This window comes from Mustela nivalis (genome assembly GCF_964662115.1).
Source record: "Mustela nivalis genome assembly, chromosome: 14".
In the NCBI taxonomy this organism is placed as follows: Eukaryota; Metazoa; Chordata; class Mammalia; order Carnivora; family Mustelidae; genus Mustela; species Mustela nivalis.
Window position 1 is genome coordinate 47,158,425 of NC_139033.1, and position 21,921 is coordinate 47,180,345.

Genomic DNA, 21,921 nt, shown 5'->3' on the forward strand with positions numbered 1-21,921 from the left:
TTTGGTAAAAGGACCAAGATGCTGGTTTAACTAATCTTGAGATACTGAATGAACCCCTGGGTGACAAATGTTGTAGCCAGGTTAGGAAAACATCTGGTTACTCTCCTTAATGCCACAGAAATGCTTCTGTCAGTTGGGTGCCTAATTATATCCCGACCTAACTTACTACCTGCATAAAAAGCTGCTGTCTCTGCACAGCCACAGTCATAGGACCTTTGGAAGACTAGAACTGTCTTTTTTTTACATTTGTACCTATCCCATTCCACCCCAGGACCTCACACAAGGCCAAACACAGAGCAAACTCTAAGAAGTCCTTTATTCCATGGTACTTCCCATTGGAGACAAGATTCTTATTCTAGTTACCTTTATCTCCACAGAGCCCCTTTATTTCCTCATGCACATCATGGGTAGTTAATAAATACTTGCTGAATTACATGTCTGGTGCTCACTGAAGAATTGTTTAATTCAACTAGAAGGTGAGATTTCAAAAATTTATTCCAAACCTACCTCTGATAAAGCGTACTAAGAAATAAGAGTAAAAAAAAAGTAGCAAACGTTCTTTGAGGATTTACTATGCGGTGCACCCCCTAAGTGTCTTCCCTCTGTTCTCTTTTTGGTCACAACGGCCTCTTGAGGTCAGCATTAGTTGTTATTCCCATCCTGTAGATGGGCAAACCTGGAGCCCAACTCAGTAGCCCATGGTTATATAGCAAGTAAGGATCTAACAAAGCGCTTCTATGATAAGACACCAGAGAGGAAAAGTGAGATAAATCTGGCGTTCCGCCCACTTCTGCAGTCCTTCCGATAGCTCCCATAGCCAACGCGATTGATGGTGCAGAAATCAGTTATCAAGGCGAAAAGGCAGGCTGCGGATAGATAAGGCCTGTAAAAATGGACAGAACATGACATGCCTCACTGGGAGGACTGATGGAAAGGATTGGTATTGCTTCCGAGAAATGTGCTGATTCTTATCCAGCAGTGACTATGCCCTGACCTTTTCTAAGGAAACATGTTTGTAATGGGTTCTTCCCGACTCCTCCTTTTCAGTGGTAGGAAGTTACAGTCCGTGAAGAGGATGGACAGCTCCTTGACGATGACCCTGCGTAGCCCTATGACAACCCATAATAATACCTATCCTGGTCACAATCACCACTGCTGCTGCAAGCTGCACGTTGAGGGGCTTAGAGGGCTGGGAGCAGCTGCACTTTTCATGGGTGCTCCCCTACTCACAAAAAGCAGACTTTAAAAAATGTATCTTAAGGAACATTTAAAGAGGATGTGCAGTAGACGGACGATATGGAACCAAGCTGAAAAATGGTCCATCGTTGGCATGAATCACAATTTCCCACTAGCCCAAAGTAGAATGGGAGGGCTTGCACCTCCCTGCCAGGACTGGTGCTATTAAACCTCCATCGGCACTTACCACACCACTGCAAGAGTGGGGTTTCTTATTAGCTGCTTCGCTTGAACTGTGAGTTCTAGCCCACTACCAGTCCACCAGAGGTAATCAATGTATGTTTGATGAATGGGTAATGGAATGAAAGGGTAAGTTTTATGGCTCATCAAGGATTCACTTTAACTAAAGATTGCTGTATGCTTTTAAAAACTACAAAAACAAATATGTATATTTTAAACATTTTGAAAAAGCCTTAATACAAACTGGGTTCCCCAAACTGCATTTCACAGATGCAGAGAAATGTCTGGCTGAAAATTGAGTTGGGAACAGAGGGAGGTCCATGATCAAATGAGCTTAGAAATTCAGGGTTAAGCAAAGTCAAGTATCACCTTTAAAGCAAGATTCCAAGCTTGTAAGACACCAGTATGCACTGTATATCTTCACAAAGGTGTTATATTGGGTAGCCAAATGTATCTGACCACTGAAATAATGTTCCAGCTATTCCTGTTAACATTTGTAAAATTCCTCTGCAGAAACAGTATAGCTTAGTAAGCACTTAAGAATTTTATAGGGCTAGGGTGCCTGAGTGGCTCACTCAGTGAAGTGTCTGACTCCATTTAGGCTCATGTCCCAGTTTCAAGATCATGGGATCTGCCCTGTGCCCAACAGGGAGTGGACTTGAGATTCTCTCTCTCCCACTGGCCCAGCCTCTCCCCACCACCCAGCTTGTGATCAAGCATGCAATCTCTCTCTCTCTCTCTCTCTCTCTCTCAAATAAATAAATAAATAAATAAATCTTTAAAAAATTGTCTGCGTAGTACTTACTTTTCATACATTCCTTCTAGTAACTTCTACAATATCTATGGGGTATAGTTCTAAAAGAAAATTGAGGGGGAAGCAAAATAAATAACAGCTTGTTCCCGTCCCTAAACATCTTACAATTTAATAAGAACAGCAACAGATATGCTAATATTAATAGTACTAATATTAATTTATAGCTTACATAGTCAAAGGATACATAGAGTGCAAGAAAATTTGTTCAGAAAGTCTGTTTAGAAGTCAAACAGAAAAAATAGGTTAGAGCAGACCCTATGGCATATCCTGGAAGCTACTTCTTGAGTAACTATCTAATACTTGCTTGATGACTCACTATATACAAGGGGAAAGCAGGAATAAAAATGTCTGGCTATTTGAGATTTTGACAGATATTTAAACTTAAGGAAAATGTGAAGATTCTCATCTTATGTGGATGGCATTCTTTAAAAATCATCACTTGTCTGAGAATGGTAAATGCAATGACCCTTTTCAGGCAACATCTGTTTCCCTCCAAATATGAGGCCTAGAGTGAACCCATTCCTACTTTCTTTAAATTCCTTCATCTCAGCAAACTCCTCTGGCCTCAGTGTTTCACACAGGCTCTCTCCTTCTGTGTAAAATGTGCTTCCTTTTCCTCTCCCCTCTCGGGATCCCCCTTCTCTATCCAATCTCAACTTAAATGGCACTTCTCCTGAGGGCTTTGCTTGATCCCTCCAATCTAAATCAGGCACCTCCTTTTGATCCCTCTCATCGTATCTGCTTTTTACTACTGTATATTTATGTTTAAAAATATGCCTTCCCCATTAGATTAAGCTTCATGAAGACAAGGGCTGTGTCTATTATGTTTAACACTTAATCCCCACCATCTAGAACATGTCCTGGTGTAAAGATACTCAATAAATATTTGATGAATGAATACATGAATGAAATGAATGGTGGCTGAAAAAAATCAGAATACCAAACTAAAAATTGAGATGTAGCTATAAACTCATATACCTAAATTCACACATCTGAATGCTTTGCTTGTCAAAAAAGTTCCCCATGGGAAGCTGCCTGTTTTCACTAATAAAGTAATCTCTGCTTCAAATATATTTAGAATTCTCCTTTTGGAAGAGTGCTCAGAACGTGATTCAGGGTGGCCTGATTTTGTGAAATAGCCAGAAATCATGTAGAACGGACTCTGAAGAACTTGAAGGAAGTTGAGTCATCTTGGCAGGGAGGTGGGGCAGGGAGGGTGGAGAAGGGGTGGGGGAAGGGAAGGCCCAAGCAATAGAGCTCATAATTTGACTTGGAGGACAACTTCCAAACTGCAAATCCACTAATAACATACATCACATCATCACTGCAATTATTAAGGAGCTACTGGAGACGTATATGAAATGGGGTAACACTTATTTTGATACTGATTAAAAAATTAATCTGGTGACTTTAGAGTTTTATTTCCTAATTTTTAGGGTTAATGAAACATCAGAACAAAAGTAACAGGTGCATCTGAACATAAACTGGGCCAATATCTCCAACAGTTTCTAAGTGCACGTGCAACATGTAGGCTAATCCGCCTGTCCCACCACCAACAGGGCTTCTCAAAGTCATTGTTCTGAGGGAGGTATCAATTTCCCATAAGACTTATCAGGGGACCCTATTTCAGGAGAAAGAATAATAATTGAGTGTTACAGTGGAGATTCATCTGGTCTGGGTACAATTGCCCCCACAACCCACTCCTTCCTTGCAACATAATGAGATCACGTGTGAAAGCCTAAATTATGTAAATGAAAAGGCTCCACTAATACTGCTGAAATATTCCTGGAGTGTTACACTTGACAACCTCAAAGTACATTTCACACTGCTAATGACTTCATCACTAACACAACTGCCATGAGTCAGGCAGTTTCCATGGCAACGCCCTAGTACAGCTGTTTACCCATATAAAGTATTGCACCTACTTAGTTACATATACAGACAGATCACTAGATTCCTAGGTACTGAAATTGAAATAATTCAATTTTCAATGTCTCTCTTTATGAAGTGATTCTGCCAGCTATAGGGATTAGCATATCAATGTGACTTTGACAGGGGTTGCCGCAAAAGACATATTTTGCAGGCACTTCATGTCAATTAGAGCCCTAACTGTTTCATGGAATAATCATTCCTGCCAGATTAAGGTCGGGCTGCAAGGTAATTTAATTGGTGCCATTATATGTAGAAAAAAAATGCTCTAATAGAGTGCATACACTGTCTCTGCCAGGAAAGGGGAGGGCTGCACAAAGCAAATGACTGAAAAGAATTGCCTTCTTAGCCATTTAGAAGGGATTTTAAAACACCACACACACCAAGATGGGAACCTCTGCGATATTATTTCCTGGATTAGCTGGGAGGAAAAGTCTGAAGGAGAGAGAGGACATTGGCTGGTTCACGGTTTTCTCCAAAGGTCTCCCTCACCCCCCGCACGGTACAGGAACGTGGACTAGCATGACCGTTCAATTGATTCATCCCCACAACACCTAGGTAAGCTTTCTGAAATGCTACAGTCACATTTGCTGAGAGGGCACTTGTCTTCAGGCGGAGAGGGGAAGAGAAGTCACAAGGCAGACTGCAAGCCACTTGGTGTGCCAAGGAGTGATACCACAACACCACCTTTTCCCTTTCCTGGAAGAGAAAAAGATGCCTCGCACCTTTGCTGCCTTTGTTGCCAGAATTCTCTAATATAACTCCCTGCTGCCTCCTGGAAGCTCATGTTATCCCTAACTTCCCACAGTTGGAGGCTGGGGAAAAGGACTGAGGCTCTGAGCAACCTGGGGCAATGGGTAGCACTATCTAGGTTCCCATGTCCTAATGGAAAGAAGGCAGGGGAAATAGTCTAGAGAGGACGATCATGGCTCAGCAGATATTTTCTGTTATGGATAACATTTAACTTAGCCATGTTCACTCACCGTTCCACCTTATTATCATGCAACTATTTATGGGAGAATGAGAAATAGTAGTTTCGTCTTTGTTTTGTTCTCCCTGTTGATCCCCACCAGAAGTAGTCTCCTCATGTGAGTCCTCTGAACTTATTATAAAAAACTTACACATCCTCTATTATGTGAAGAACTTATTTGGTGGTTAATTACATCTGGCTTTGTACCATTCGTGATTGTTTTGTGTTTCCCTGTCTTATAACTCCATCCCAAGCATTAGCTGCTTGAGGGCAGGGCTCGTGGTTTTTATACCTTTATAATGCCTGGTTGCCAACATGAGTCCCAGATGGCATGTTTTGTATTTGGTAATTCTTTAACACTCCCTGACAATGCTGGTGAATCATTTCTAAAATATCAAAGAAGTCACTGAACCTTGGAGGACATAACATATGCAAAGAAAATACTGATTTTCAGAGGTGGTCTCTGATGTACTTAATTTTACCAATTAGGGAAGCTGTACAGATTTGTCTAGAGCAGCACTGACCCAGAGAAATACAATGTAAGTGGGGCATGAAATTTTAAACTTGTAGTGGCCATATTAAAAAGTAAAATTATACAGATGAAACTGATATTTTGTTTAACCGGATAAATCCAAATAGTGTCATTTCAATATGGAGTCAACACAAAAATGATCAATGAGTTATTTTTGGGTGTGTGCTAAGTCTTTGAAACCCAGTGTGTTTTTACCCTTACAGCAGATCTTAAATCTAACTGGGCACATTCCAAGTACTCAGTGGCCACGTGGGGCTGATGGCCACTGTGTTGGACAGAACAGTTTAAAGTTCCCACTTGTCAGGTAGTAGTAGTACAGCAGTAGAACCCACATCTCCTGATCCCCCAGCCAATATTCCTTCCACCTCACAGGGCAGAGCTGATTCCCCTTCTCCCTGCCCCCTGCAGGGTCTCCTGGCTTCACCTTGTGAGCCAAACTCCAACAAACATGTCTGAGAAGCTCAGAGCCACATGGAGCTAAGAGAACTCAAGAGAAATTGAGCTTGCCTTGCTTTAAACAATGTGGGTTTAAAATAATGCTCAAAGGCTGGGAGGAGAAAGGACAATCAGACACCATGGGAGCTTGGCAGTTGGACCTTGTCAAAGTTATTATCAAGAATCCAATGAACCTGTCCATCTGTTAGCAAGGAAGGCCTCGCCCTTTGTGCCATACTTCTCTCTTTCAGCATAAAAATCAGAACTGATTCTCTCAAGTTTTTCTAGTCTTTCCTCAACTTGACAGTGACCATTTAAATGATGTTAGAAGAGAACACAATCCCTACCCTGCAGGGCACCTTGGCACCTCTTAACAGAGAAAGTGTCTTTGGGAGTTAACAGCCATCTGGAGATTAGAAACCACCTCCCCTCTGTTCAGCTTCAGCCCTGGGGGAAGGATACTTTTGGGGAAACAGGTGGGCCACAGGGGATCTAGATGATGCCACAGGAGCTTTTCACTTGAGGATAAAGTTTATATTCCAGAAACTTAGCCAAACTGCACTGACAGTATGACTCCCTGGTGTCTTGGTCAAGGGACAGAGTGAAAGTTAAGGACATTGGTCTGTGGTTCAGTGGAGTTTATCAGCTTTGTGGGGTTTGGACAAATAGGACTGTCACCTTCTTATATTGATAGGGAGAGTTTTGTGTTACTGGAATCCCCACGGTATTTAATTAGGGCTTTCAAAATTAAATCTTGGTTCCCAGGGGGCTCAATGGGCCACTTTGGAGGTGTCCAGAGTTGGAGGTAGGTAGGTGTCAGTTCTCTTTTGCTTAAGCCTTCTTGCTTCTAGTAGCATCCTTGTTGCCTCTTCCCTTAGGCTGGTGGGGCTCATCTACCAGGTTAAAAAAAAAAAAATGTTCTTTTAAATAAAAAAAGATTTTTTAAAATGTGATAGGAAATGAAGAAAGAGAATGTAGTGACAAAGAGATGGATGCAGTGATGACAAGCAGTGTACCAGGTCCCTGCCAATTCTTCCCCTTGGCAGGAAGATAGGTGCCCTTGTTGAAGTGGCTGAATGGCCAGCAGGTATCCCTGGGCCCTGCTTGCTCAGAGCCCAGGAACAGGCTGGCACAGAACAGGGAGATTATGGGTTAGCCAGCCCCAGAAGGCTTTTACCTACATTTAGCATAAGTTGGTGGACTACACTCTTACTGCATGCAGGCGGGTTCATCCCACAGGAACCACAAGTAGGATTAGAGACGTCCCTAGTCCTCAGAGTCCACATACCCTACTGGGGGTGAGAGGTGTGCGTGAGTGGGTGGGGTAAAGACTAGGAATGACAAGATCCAGAGTGGAGCAGAGGAAAAGTTCACACTCTCTGCACTTGCAGAACGACACTGTGTCATCTACTTATGGATGATCTCAACTAACACTTAAAATTGTTACAAGGAAGGAACTGTATTATTCTCCCCATTTCTGCAGTTCCCTAACAGACATGGGTTTCATTCTCCTCAAATATGCGACCTGTTCGGGGATTCGGCATATACTATGTGTCTGGTAACTTATGCCACACAGAGAAGCTAGAGGTGGTGGGTGAGGGTATCATGCCTGCCCACCTCTCTCCAAACCTACATGGGCTAAGACAGCAGGGTCTGGAGAGGCAGGGTGCTTGCCCAGGGCTAGTAAGCTGCACATACCAGCACCTGCTGGTGTTCTTGCTACCAACCCTCTGGCCCACTGGGGATGGAGCAGGGAGCCTGGCAGAGCCTGGCCTATTTGTTCATGAGTAGGGGCAAGTCTGCTCACTTATTAACATGTAGAATCGATCCCAACACACAGGTTAAATCATTAGGAGGATCCCAGAGTTTGGTTTAGTTTTTCAGCAATGGGCCCTACTCCTAAGCCCACCAGAGACCCAAGGAAACATGACTGAGAAGAAGGAGGGCTAGAAGCAACAGGTGCCACCATTTGCCACTGTGAAGAGTTTTGTGCCTACAAGATTCATTCTCTGTCTTGCTCTAATTTCTTTTTATCCTCCAGCAACCCTGTGAACTGAATATTTCTATAAGAACTGGTGGCAGCACCCACAGCATCCCTATTTGGAGAGGAGAAATGGAAGCACACAGAACTAAAGCAACTTGCTCAAAGCTTCTGGTCAAGAAACAAAGGGAGGTAGGGCTGAAGGGCAGTAGTTCTGCTAGTAACAGGATTCAGCAGCAGAAGAGTAGCATACTGGGACTGTCCAGTCCCCCAGGTTTGAGGTCGGCCAAGGCAGTGGTGCCACTGGGGGTCCTCGGGGGTGGGTTACTCCCTGTTGCTTGTGTCAGGCCTAAGGGAGAGAACTTTGTTATGCCTGGAAGAAGGTCAAAGTAGGAGGCACTGCTCAAAGGGTCTATCAGAGCACGGAGTGCCCCATTGGGAGGAAGGGAGCCCAGACAAACAGCCAAAGAGTTAGAGAAGAAAGGCAGGAGTCTGGACCAGCCAGTGAGGAGGGGGTGCAGGAGGACAAAGGACAGAGTGAAAGGGACTCATGTGATTCTCATGGCCACTATGGGGCCTCTACTTCCTACCTAAAATTTCACAGTGTCAGAATTTGAGAGAGTAAAGCTGCAAGCAGAGAAGTCCAGGAGAGAACCCTTTTCTTCCCGTCTCCATGAACTCCCCCATGGGCTAACAATGAGCTCTCTCACCATGCACCTTGAGTTGTTGCTCTCCAGGTGTCCATGTGGGAATTCACCTGCAGGGCCTTGACATGTGTGTGACCTTCAGAGGACTGTACCCCAGTTCCAATCAGTCCTTTGTTCCTCTGAGGTGACATGAGTGACAATCAGTATGCTGTTCATGCAAGTTGCAGTAATTCTTCCCCAAAACATTTACCAGCTTTTACCTCTTTCTAATTAATGCCGACAGGTAATCCCTCCTCCCACAAGGAAACAATTCCCTCTCCTGAGCAGGTGTGCTGTTATCCTTCATCCACGACAGCTTAGACAGAGGCAAACAGGGGGAGCAGGCACCACCTTCCAGAGGCTATAAAGGGAAAGGTCTTTCTGCTTTCTTTTAAATCTCTGTGGGGTTAGTTTGTTTGTTTTAAATGAGACAGCATGTAAATGGCTCTCCTTAGGAGAAGGGAGTTCTAATGAACAAGCCTGGCCCATTTTCCACTGGGTAGTGAGTGCACCCAGGTAGCTGCCGGGAACAGTGATGTATTCAGTTGTCACCCTGATTTTACACTGTGGCTGGGTGGCCTGTTTAATATATGAACATAAATCTATCAGCTGTTTTTACGCGTTCCCATTTGGAAAGCCAAAGTCTTAGAATAATACATGCTCTGTGTCTGCAAGATTGGCACAGCCCTTCCATCATTTCCATAATGTCTATGAGCATTTACAGGTATTGTGTATTATGAACCCTAATATTTGTGCACATGTGTGCATGTGCATGTGCCATACCTTCCATTATCATGCACACACACACAGAGTCATGCACACTTTAGAACAGGGAATGCCAATAAAAAGAAAGAGGGATCTGTGAACACTAGAGACCATCTCATTTCCTCAGCTTCTGAGAAGGAGGAGATGTAGTATGAGATTCAAGGCAACACTCAACAAATAATTGGAGCACCCTTTCCCAGACTTCTACAGAACGAGGGCAAATATAGTCTCTTGGTTTTTGCCATCATTAAAATTTTTGGATTCTGGAGTGCCTGGGTGGCTCAGTGGGTTAAAGCCTCTGGTCATGATCCCAGGGTCCAGGGACCGAGACTTGTATCAGGCTCTCTACTCAGCAGGGAGCCCGCTTTCTCCTCTCTCTCTCTCTGCCTACTTGTCATCTCTGACTGTCAAATAAATAAATAAAATCTTAAAAAAATTTTTTTTGGATTCTAAGATTTGGAACTTGCTAAGTGAGAAACCACAAGTCAAGTTTTAATAAAGAAGAAAAGAGAGGCTACAATGTGATAGGAATTTTGGACATGTGTGGCTGAGGGACATGATAACTACACTGGATGAAGAGGCTGGAGGTGGCAAAGACATTATTCAAAACATAGACGTATTTCTGAATCCAAACAGCTCTGAGCATCCAATCAAGGCCACGTGGATCATATAGATAAAGATGGAAATAAGTAATGGGCCCAAGTGAAGAGGAGAAACTCCGTTGCATGTTAACAGTGCTAAAGCCAAATGGGAAGTGTCCAGGTGAGAACATGAGTCCTTCCAAGGTGCACGTACCCATGTCTGAGCCTTTCCTGGGGCTAGCCCCCTCCCCCTAATTTTTCTCTTTCTTTCCCTCTCCCCTTCCCTACATCCCCATTTAAGTTCCTCACTTATAGTCCTAAAGATGCACTTGGTCACTTTTTTTTTTAAGATTTTATTTATTTATTTGACAGAGAGAGAGAGTGCACACACAAGGAGGGAGAGCAGCAGGCAGAGGCAGAGGGAGAAGCAGGCTCCCTGAGGAGCAGGGAGCCCAATGCGAGACTTGATTCCAGCACCCTGGGATCATGACCTGAGCTGAAGGCAGTCGCCCAACCAACCGAGTTACCCAGGTACTCTTCACTTGGTCAATTCTGAGACTCCTCCAGCGCTCAGAGCCCCATCTTGTGTTCCATTATCTCCTCCAGTTCTGGCCAATCTCTCCATTTAGTTTCTGGATCAGTCAGTGTCCAACCAGGACAAAAGAAACAGGGAATTGTGACCTGGAGCATGCAAAAGATGAAAAGCAAGTGTGGAAGGGGGAAGCTCTGGTCAAACAATAGGAAGCTACTCGCTAGGCTGAAAGAATGGAGAAGGTAGCTTTACCAAAGCCCAGGATCCAGGTAACCCTCTACCTGGGGGGGACTAGAGCCCTGGGATGGTCTATCTAGTAGAGACCTGAAGCACAGAGGTGACATAGCATCTCCCAAAACACTGCCATAGCAGAAGCAGAGAGGGGAGAACTCTGCCCTCCATCCTCCCAGTAGTGCCTCCCATTGGCTGAATCCAGGCAAAAGCCAAATGCCACGGGAACTTGAGAAACAGAATCTTGTACCCCCCGCCAGGGTACAGAGCAAAGTGGGAGCAGGGTAAGGAATGAGTTTGTGGGCGAAAGGTAAGGATTTATACTACACCTATAGCTTGCATAACAGAATGCAATGTTTGATTGTATCTTGTTTTATCTGATACTCTAAGACAGGGTGTCCAATAGAAATGGAATGTAAGCCATGAAATCCAGACCATGTGGGCTATTTAAAAATTTCTAGTAGTCATATTTAAAACACTAAAAAATATGTGCAATTAATTTTAATAATACATTTTACTTTACCCCAAATACCCAAAATATTATCATTTCAACATGCAATCAATATTACCAGGTTTAATGAGATAATTCACTTTTTTTTTTCCATACTAAGTCTTTGAAATCCACTGTGCATCTTACACTTACAGGACATCTCAATTTGGACATTTCAAGTGCTCAATAGTTACATGTGGCTAGTGACTGACTCCTGAATTTTTGAGTGATTTCATATGGTTTCCATGTTTTGAGAGAGTATAGAACAAGAATCCAGTAGGGAGAATATCTCTGTATCTAAAAGAAACCTCACATTAGTGAATGTTCCAAAAAATTCTTATTGAACTCAGAACTGCAAAGGAAGAAGAAAATACAATAGGAACCTGTTGAACATAATAGATCTTAGAAATCTGGGAAAGGCAGTACTATATATGCCAGATTTAGTAACATTTAAAACTTTTTCACACATCATATTAAGTAGCTTTGGAATCACGTGCTGTGTTATCAATTTGCAGGTTTCTCTTGGATGGTGTTGGATGATGATACATTAGTTTTTAATATCTTTTACTTTTGTTAATCAGAAAAATACTGGGAAGTATTCAGAAACATCCCTCCTGTCATTGTCTCCAAGTTGGAGGGAAACTTCTCTTTACAGGACATAATGACTCAGTGTCTGGAAAGTTTGGGATTGTAAAAAATCTTAACAGGCTGTGGGGATCACAAATCAGATGCACACAATGGAGGAGGAATGATTAGTTCTCATGGGAGAGGGAAGAAAATGAGTTTCAAGTGGTCAGCACGTCCTGTGTTTTCTACTCAGCAATGGTGCACAAGTGTTGACTATATTGCTGGTTTTCACAGCCCTCATATATTTTATAAATGTTTTTATTCTTTTGATATTTAATAAAATCACAAGTGGCACTCACGCAAATGCATACAAAGTAAATAAGGAAGATAAAAGGGAAATAAAAGGAAGGAAGGAATTGGAGGGGGACAGAAAGAAGGAGATAACAAATAAGGAAAACTGAAAGAAGGCAGAATGTCCATCTGGTATAAATTGACCCTGTCCAGAGAGATGCCTTGTTGTATTTTGCATTTCTCTTTTTGTGGTTTTCCCTATTGTCTAGCTTGTACACGTAGGGCAGGTGTCTCCCACACATGGGGATACTCCAGAGTAGATGAGGCTGGGCCTTGGCATTTCCCTCTAGCAGAAGACCATTCTTTTGACAATCCTGTGTCTTTTATGAGATGATTCTTTGACGTCAGACCTTTTGGTTGGCTTTTATGGGAAAAATGGAAAGGCACATGATTTGCAAAACATGGAATTGTATTGGTGTGGTGGAAGGATATAACTTGGGTTCTAATGACAGCTGAGCCCATAACAGATCATGGACCTTTCCCTGACTTCTAGAACAATGCCAGACTTGAAGATGACAAGCTATGGAGTTAAGTTGGGATCCATGTAGCTTGAGTACCTCAAGACTCCTAATGGAAGTACCCCAAACACTGGGGCATATCTCACTCACAGCAGACTCCCCACATGCCATTCCAAACCTGATCTTACTAAAAGGCAGGGTGGACTTCTCTTCTGAAGTTGGCACCAGCTGTCTCAAATCTCCTCTCTGAAATCAGGCCAAGGATGCAATGGCTCAGCATCTCATTCAATTTGCATTAGCCTGGTAGTAGTACCACCTTCCTGACCCAAAAGCCTCACTGCCACAGGATAATAAGCTGTATCAGCATGCAACCTGGCCAGGATTTGGCATTCCAGGGACAGATTCAAGAAGGAAGTAAGACTTAACTCAAGTAGGAAAGCAGCTACATGGGCAAGGAACAGGCAGAAAGCAGGGCTTAAGCAGGTCAGAGGCTGAGCCACTTACTGGAGCTTTGGTGAGCAAGATTCACCTCAGATACTAGAGCTGAGACTGTCTGCCCTTTCTCTATTCTATAGTCTTGGTTGCTGTCAGTATCACTGGACCTGGAAGGGTTTAATATTAACAGAAATGTATCATATCTGGCACAGGAGTCCTTCACTGGAAAGAGGCAGGATTACTTTGCTCTCCTTGCTGTGGAGTGATCTTATTTCTACTAATAAGTAGAGAAAGTGATGGTCATGCTTTATTTACCAAGAAAAACTTCTAAACTCTCCCCACCATCTAAGAAAGGTGAAAGAGAATGATGACAAGCATTCTCAACATATTTCAACAGACAGAGTCATGTATTTAAAATTTTGATTGAAAAGGGCTTGAAGAAACAAACAAAAAATATCTAAACTATCCCATATTTCTTTTTTTTCCCCAATAATTCAAGAGGTCTTTGAAAGTAGGAATGATCTCAGACATTCTGTTGTTCATTAACATACAGACTGACAATAACTCAGCCCGATGCTTATGGCAGGGATGGCACGGGCAAGACATTCACGTGTCTGCACGTGCATATGTACAAGTGTGCATTTGTGTGTGTGCAAGTGTGTGTGTGTGTATATATATATATATATATACACATATATATGCGTGTGTGTGTGTGTGTGTGTCTAGAAGCACACAAATAAGGTGGCTGAGTTGGAGATGTAGTGAGTAAACTCTAAGAATAGCAGGGACACTGTTAACCCCCAGAAAAATGATTTGGAATTTAAATAGCAAGTGTTCAGAAGTGATAGGCAAAATAAACCTGGAAGGCTGTTTGTGGTACAGATGGGATCTGATGCTCTCTGAGCAGGGAGAAGCACTGTCAGTGTTTTGACAGACACAGACTGATGTTCAGGACAGAGCCAAGGAGGTGCTGGGTGGAGGGACATGGCAGCGGGGTGTGTGTGTGTGTGTGTGTTGGGGGGGTGGTTGGAGACCTCTGTGACAGATTGACAAGCCTGCACAGGAATTCTTCTCAAAGCAGAAGGCAGGGAGAGAGGAGCTATGAAGATAAAGGCAGAGCAAGACTGAGATACTAGTGGTGGGGTGAGGTGAGAAGGGCAGAACTGCATTTACCACATCTGCCTCTTTGGGGATTATTAAGGAGGTAAAGGCAGGGCCCAAAAGCCAGACTGCAGAGGGGGATAAGCATCACTGCCCAGCACTTTATTTTTCCTTGCAGTTTGTGGAGCTGGCAGTCCTGCTTAGCGCTCCAGGGAGAGAAACCCCAATGACAGATGCCTCCCATGAGGATGGAGGGTCAGAGGCAACCACATAGAGTGTGTTCCTCTTCCAGGACCATAGCAATGTTATCCAGAAGGAAAACTAGAAACTGAAGGGATATAAAAGCACTATAAACTGTGGCCTATGAGGCAGCAGACCTCACTCAGTAAGGGAAATATTACGCTCTAAAGGTGGCACCTCAACTCACTTAGACCAGATCATCCCCTTGCCCCTCCCAACCAGCCCACAGCCCCTCACAATTCTTGTATGCCTCTGACCTGGGCTGTCCTGCCCTTCTCTCTGATCCACCCCACCTGTCTGCACTGAGGTCCCTTCTCGTACATGCCCAGCCTCATCTGGAGGATGCAGTGTCCTTGTTCTGTTTTCTCCTAGTACACTTGCTGGGCCCTTAGCATCCAGCAGGCAGTGTGGTGGTGTGGTGACAGCATCATTTCAAACCAGGAAGACTCCACTTAAGTCTTTCCCTCATGAGCACCATGCTCCCGGACAAGTTAGTTACTCTCTTGGAGCCTCAGTTTCCTGGTTTGCAGAGCAAAACTCTGCAGCAGGAAAGCAGGCTTGCTGCACTGAAATCACTGGTTCTCAACCAGGAGCCACATTGACAACATATGCCGTGCAGGTAGTCACAAGTGCACGAGGGGGGTTAATCCTGGCATCTAGTCAGTGGAGGCCAGGGATGCTGCTAACCACCCTAAATGCATAGGACAACTCTCCACAAGAAAGATTTTTTCCAGCCCCAAATGTCAGTAGTGCTGTGGTTACTTATAAAATGTCTCTCGGTGTTTCAAGGGTCTTTTATCAATGACAGCTTCCACTGGATACATAATGCATATGTGCAATTGGAAGAATGTAAGCTTCTTGAGGGCAGGCAGAGGCTGTGTCTAAAACCTCTTTGTATCTCATGCAGAGCCTTGCACAGCAAAAAGCGTCACCAGGCATCAACTTCTGGATAAAAGTAATCTGAGTTGTAGAGCTGGGTTCATCTGTTCATGGCTTACGATGGAAGTAAAGCCATATACTAAGCTTTTCGACTCCCCCAAATCCGGTATCAGTAGATCACGCTAAAAAGACATACAGGTCATTCTGGGTATATGTTGTTCTCAAAAGAGAAAAATACAGTCAAGTCACAGCTTTCCAGCAGGTTGACAACAAAAGAAAGGCTGTTTGACTAAATTCATCTCTTTTTTACTGCAAGCCATCAAAATGACATATGAGCAGGGCCTGGCCAGTGTGAGGGAATGTCACCTTTGCACATAAATTCATCAGAAATGTTTCAAGTGACCTCTTTTTGCTCGAAAATATTGTAGGTAAATTTCAAAGCCTTTCTATTGCTCCTTCATAATTATCCCAGAACATCTCAGACAATCTGCTATTGCTATCATGTCATGTCTTCTTTTATCCCTGACTGCCCGGAGCAGGAACTGGCCCACTGGATGGTCAGTAGATATTTGCTGAGAAAGATGTAAACCTTCCCCATGGCCTATAGAACAGATCAGGGCAAGGCTACAGGGCCAGAACGCCTGCTGAAAATAGCAACCCCACTACTCACATGCACGTGGTGTCAGTCAAGTTGCTTATCATCTCTGTATTTCTGTTTCCCATCTATGAGATTGGTCTGTCAGTTGCCTATTTTTGGGGTCTATTGTGAGATAATATATACCATGTGTTTTGTATCATACCTCAAATACAGTGAACGCTAGTAAATATCTCTAAGCAACCATGTTGTTTAGAAGAGCAAAATAAGCAATGATCACACCATAGTTTTTAGGAAGAGAAGAATGATAATATTTTTTATATGACATTTTATAACACTTCATGAGCTTTATGCTTGTTGTCCATCAGAGTGACCTTGTGAGTTATGTGAGCCAATGTTAACTATTTCCTGCCCAACCCAGGTATCTAGACAAAGTCAGAATTCCTGCCTCCAAAGCTCTACTACAGTGGTTCTTAACCGGGAAGTTTCTCCTATCCCCAGGAGACATTTGACAATTTTTGGAGACAAATGGGGGATGTTATTGGCATCTAGTGAGCAGAGGCCAGGGGTGCTGCTAACATCAGACAATGCAGAGGACAGCCCCCACAACAAATAATTATCTGACCCCAAATGTCACCAGTGTCAAGGCTGAGAAACCCTGAATTCACAGAAAATCTCATGTTCTTCCCACCAAACATACAGATGAGACACTTAATTAATATTAGAAAAACCTACACCCTAAAACGAAAACACTGATTCCTCTCATGGGCTATGTGGGAAGACCGTAGAGAAGAACCTTTGTAAAGTACCACATATCCACTAAACCACAGAGTCAGAGTGGTTATCAAAGAATTTGGGGATATTTGGGGAACACCCTAACCATCTCAATTTGGCCTCATAAATAAAGTCCTCCCATGTGTGGACAATCACAGGGAGCCAGTTCTGGCATGGAGAGAGAGGCGGTACAAGATCAGGTTGTAATTATTGGGGAAAATCCATACTATCAGGCTATTAATATATATATTGAATATGTTCAAAGGTCAGGAAATAGAAGCCCCTTTAAAAAACAGGCTAAGAGAGGATGGGGACCTTTGGATCCTGTGCCTACTTTTATATGCCTCTAATATATCAAACAGATCCTGTGTTAAGTGTGTTATCTCATTTATCCTCACAACAACCTTATAGGTAGGGACTGAGGCTTAGAAAAACTAAGGGTGTATTTCATAGATCTTAAAACAAACATATTTTTCACATTTTAACATTCTGGAATGGAACGCATCTTTACATTGCCGCCATCTTAGAATCAATGTTGGCTTTGTCTCCCCTCTTTTCTTTTTTTCACATTTTAATATATCTGAAGTAGGGATGCATCTTGCGATCTCTGGCTTCTTAGATTCGTAAAATGTGGTCACTTATCCAAGATCATACAGCTAATACATGGCAGAGCTGGCAAGTGTAAGGTGCTAGGTGTGATTCATTTCTAATCCAGCAAGGAAATTCAAGTGGTGCATAGCAGGCTTCTCATAAAATCAGCTGGAGTGTTTTTTCCTGAGATGAGTGGATGACTGCAGTGAGAGATTAAGGAAGGTGGTGTATTTATTACTCTGTGTTTTTAGGGAAGTTTTAAACTAGCAGGACAGGGGTCCCTGAATGGCTCAGTTGGTCAAGCGTCTGCCTTTAGCTCATGTCATGATCCCAGGGTCCTGGGATCAAGCCCCACATTGGGCTCCCTGCTCAGTGGGAAGCCTGCTTCTCTCTCTCCTCCCTGCTCATGTTATCTCTCACTAGCTCTGCCTCTCTCTCTTAAATAAACAAATAAAATAATAAACTACTGATACAGAACAAGAAGGTAAAGGCCAAGGATTATTACTGACATCAACAATGAGAGACTGGATCTAATAGAAGACAAGCAATTAAAAATATAGGAGATATATATTTACATATACAATAAACTCCATATATAATAAAGTAATAAAATAGAACACTGAATTGCTGATAGAAGTAGCCAGGATTAGAGTGGGAGGTCACATCTCACCATCAACTGTTATGCCACTGGTTTTCCTGCACACGGGTACAGTGATTCAGACTTGCATGGGAGGTTGCAGACCAATAAAAGGTAGTTTAACTTAGGAGTGCCTGTGCCTAATTCAGTTATTCAGATGGCACCCTTCTATGCCCAAGAACAGAATTTATTTTGAACTTGTTCCAAATGGTATTCTAACACAGTGATAACACAGATAGGTAATGTCCAATATATATACTTGTTGAATGCAACAATGCTTCAAGAAAAAGTCATGGGCTAGACTGTGGGCTTTCTCCATCACACACCATTTGTGTTCCAGAAGTTGTCAGGCTCACTCATGTCATACTGCTGTTACTTGGCATATTTATTCTACCTCATCACTCCCCTTGTCTTTGTGTAGAAAAATCCACTCATCTTTCATTTGTCAAAGCTGATCTCCTGAGAGCTTGATTTCCTCAGACTTCAGAGTCTCCTCTATGCTCCCTCTGCACTTTGTGTATATTTCTGTTGCAGTGACCATGAAGCTCCATTAAATATTGTGGAGTGCATTTCTGTCTGGTCCTTGTGAACCATCTTATCCTTTTGGACTCTTCAGCATAGCCCTAATTTACACATGATAGTGAACTTGCTAAAGGGATGAGTGAGGTGTGCATGCTGTGAAATAAACTCCTTACCATGGTCTAGAGAGCTCGAAGGATCTGCCCCAGCTGCTTCCCACACCCCATTTCTCAACGCACTCCACCTCCCACAGTTCCATCCTAACCCAAAAGTCTTCTTGCTGTCCCCAAACAACAGATCTCAGGGCCTTCACATTTGCTTTTACAACTGTCCAGAGCACTCTCCTCTCAGATGTGTGCCATGGCTCATTCCCTTTCTTGATTTGGGTCTCTGTTGAAATGCCATCTGCACAAAGTCTTCTATGACTACACTGTCAAAATGAGTACCTCTGTTCTTCATTCTCTACTCTTACCTGTTTTTTCTTCTTAGCATTTATCAACAACCTACACATTTGTATGATTCATTTTTTTTATTTGTTGATCTTCCCCACTGAAATGTAAGGTTAGGAAGATGAGGCTTTTTATTTGCAAATAATAAACAAGTAATCACTCAGTAATAAATAAGTGAATGAGTTGATTACTATCTTTAATGAGACTACTTCCACCTCATGGTAAAAAGCAGAACTTTGGGCATAGTGCCTCTAGAGTAAATCACTTTTTTGGAGTACCAAATACAGCAACATACCAGTTTAGGTTCTTTACATATATTATCTCAATTGTCACTCATAACAGCACTAACACATAGATACCATCACACCCAATTTAAAAGAGGAAACGGCTGTGATTCTTCCAAATCCCATGCACTCTCTTTTATACCCTGCTATCTTTACACTGTCTCATTGTTGTAAATCTACCTACCCCATTACCTTTATTCAACAATTTATTCACTACTCAAGTTTATCCTATATATTCCTATTTCCAGGGGTACACACAGCAAAGTATTTGTTTCTTCCTCCTATTATTTACAACTACTCTTTCATTATTATTTTTACCCAACATTGAAGTCACTAAAAATGTGGAACAGCTACCACATACTCTGTGAGACAAGAAAAATAGTACTTCACTTTTCTTCACCCACTACTACCTACCTCTTTCTAGGCTCTAACTTCTGTAATGTTTTGGTTTGAATAAAGTATTACAGGAAAACACAATCTTAACCTAGTAAAGGAAAGAGTGTATCCCAGGCAAGAATATTAAAAAGAGAATTCTGTTAATGCACCTCCATAGTTCTCCCTGGAAAATACCTTCAAATTCATTCATCAGGCAGAGAATCATGTCTGGAAAAACTGTTCTTGGAAGAGCTGTGCTTGAGGAACTCACACCAAGAGTAACATTCTCAAGGGAGCCTGGGGCGTGTTCAATGAGGAGTAAATGATGTTCAAGAGGACAAGAGAGTTATCGGGTAGGTCACAGAGAATTATGAGTCAGACTCCCTTGGGCATTGCCTGAAATACTACTACAGAGGTGGTTATAAATTTGGATCTGAGGACACTGCCCTGATTCTTTTGGGCTATGGTGGTTCCCACCTTCGACATCTGTTGACTGATAATATCCTGCCCTGAAAAAAATACGAATTTGCTAGAACATGGGTTTCCTACTCTACGGATGACTTATAGAACAAAGCAGCCTTAATAAAATGTTTCATTCACAATTGGGGAAAAATAAGACATTTGGAAAACCTGGATCTCATAAAAACTTGGACAGTATCTATGAGGAAAGGTAATAAATGATCTATGGCTGGGTCTTAGCCTTGGAAAACAATGGTTAGAGCATCATTTAACACCAAAGATTCCCAATAATATAAGAAAAAAAGGGACTATACATTCAATCAATTGTTTGGCTTTGCTATTTAAGAAAGTAGCATACTAAAATTTTCTCTTTAAGACAGATGTTTAATCTTGCTAATGAGAACAACACACATCTTGCCTGAATTGACTGAGGAAGGTCAACATGGATGAAACTATCCAGCCAAATTACAGATGATCAATTTACTTTGGCCTCTGCCCCAAGAACAGTACAGAAGGTATCTGAGTTTGGGACACCACTGTTGGTCAGTTAGGTTGTATTATCACTCATACAAGGGACTCCCCACAATCCCATTGTCATATAACTGGAATCCAAAAATATAAGGAAGTAGTGGTAAAGTATATTACATTTTCTTAAATTCAGTATTTCTTGTATTAGGTAATCCTCATTAGTCCTGTCTTAAAATTATAAGTCAAATTAAATAAAATTCACTTGACATTAAATTTGACATAAATTTGGAACCTCAATATTCAGTTGACTTAAATCCTCTTCACCCTTCCATGTCGTTTCACAGAAGATTACCTTGAGCCCAGAGAAGAAAAGTGACTTATGGTAGCCACAGTTAAGTTTTAATTTCTAAAAAAGAATATTCTGTTTAACTCAAAGAACAATCTGTGCTAATATAGTGAATCTGGTTTGCTTTTCTACTTGTCCTATATCTTACCTCCCGGCTCCTTATTAATACTTTCTTTATAGACTATCAACCAGACTTTTCTATGGAGACCTTGTTACTCTGCCCATCTGTTTGTGCTTTCTCTCTTCCTCTTTGTCACCTCCTACCACAAACATACAACAAACACACATTATCAGAGAAAAAAAAAAAAACTGACTCTAGAGCACAGTGGTATTTGATGGTTTTATTATATACTATCCATTCCCTATTGATGTGGTAGGGGAAACTTCCTTCTGAAAAATAGTCTCCTACCCACTTCAGTCTCAATGGTGTGAGTGGCATCTTGATTTCACCTCCAGGTTCAGAGAGAGGAATGTGACTCAGACCTGACCAATCACAACATCCAATCGTCTTGGTCACAGAGATTGGTTCAGGGATGAGAATATGACCCAATCAGACCCAAACAAGGCAGTATCATAATAGAGGCATTCTGTCAGAAGTATCATAATAGAGGCATTTTCTCTTTCTTGCTAAACTTGCAGTTACTAGGACATAAGCCTGGAACTGCTGGATGATCATTTTACTTCAGCAATGTATGGAGTCATTGAAAATGAAATCAATACATAGCAAAGCAGTATGGAAGGATGGAGAAAAACCCCTTCTAATGATATTGTTAGAACTCCTCAATTTATCTGAGCTTGAAACCCTTAGACATTTCTATCACATGGACCAAAAAATCACCCCTTTATTTAAGCCATTTGGGTCCATTATCCTGACATCTACAATTGCAAGATTCCTGACAGACTCTTCAGTGTAGAGTTTAATGTCTAGGCTCACCTAGAAGGGATGTGGCTGCTGGTTTACGTATCTTTTTAACATTGTATGTTTTGCTAATACTTTTGAAGTCACTTTTCAGTTGCTGCATGATTTTCCT

The 21,921-nt window shown here is 42.2% G+C and overlaps 1 protein-coding gene and 1 long non-coding RNA gene across 2 annotated transcripts in view; one reads left to right on the forward strand and one right to left on the reverse strand.

The window, feature by feature from the left end:
* Positions 1-1,172, forward strand: part of LOC309847832 — a 64,374-nt gene extending 63,202 nt beyond the window's left edge. The window contains exon 3 of the long non-coding RNA XR_014302659.1: positions 1,048-1,172. This is a non-coding gene — a long non-coding RNA (uncharacterized lncRNA). The remainder of the gene's footprint in view (positions 1-1,047) is intronic.
* The window catches only part of SLC14A2 (solute carrier family 14 member 2), a 414,760-nt gene that overhangs the window by 344,031 nt on the left and 48,808 nt on the right, over positions 1-21,921 (reverse strand). The window lies entirely within an intron of this gene.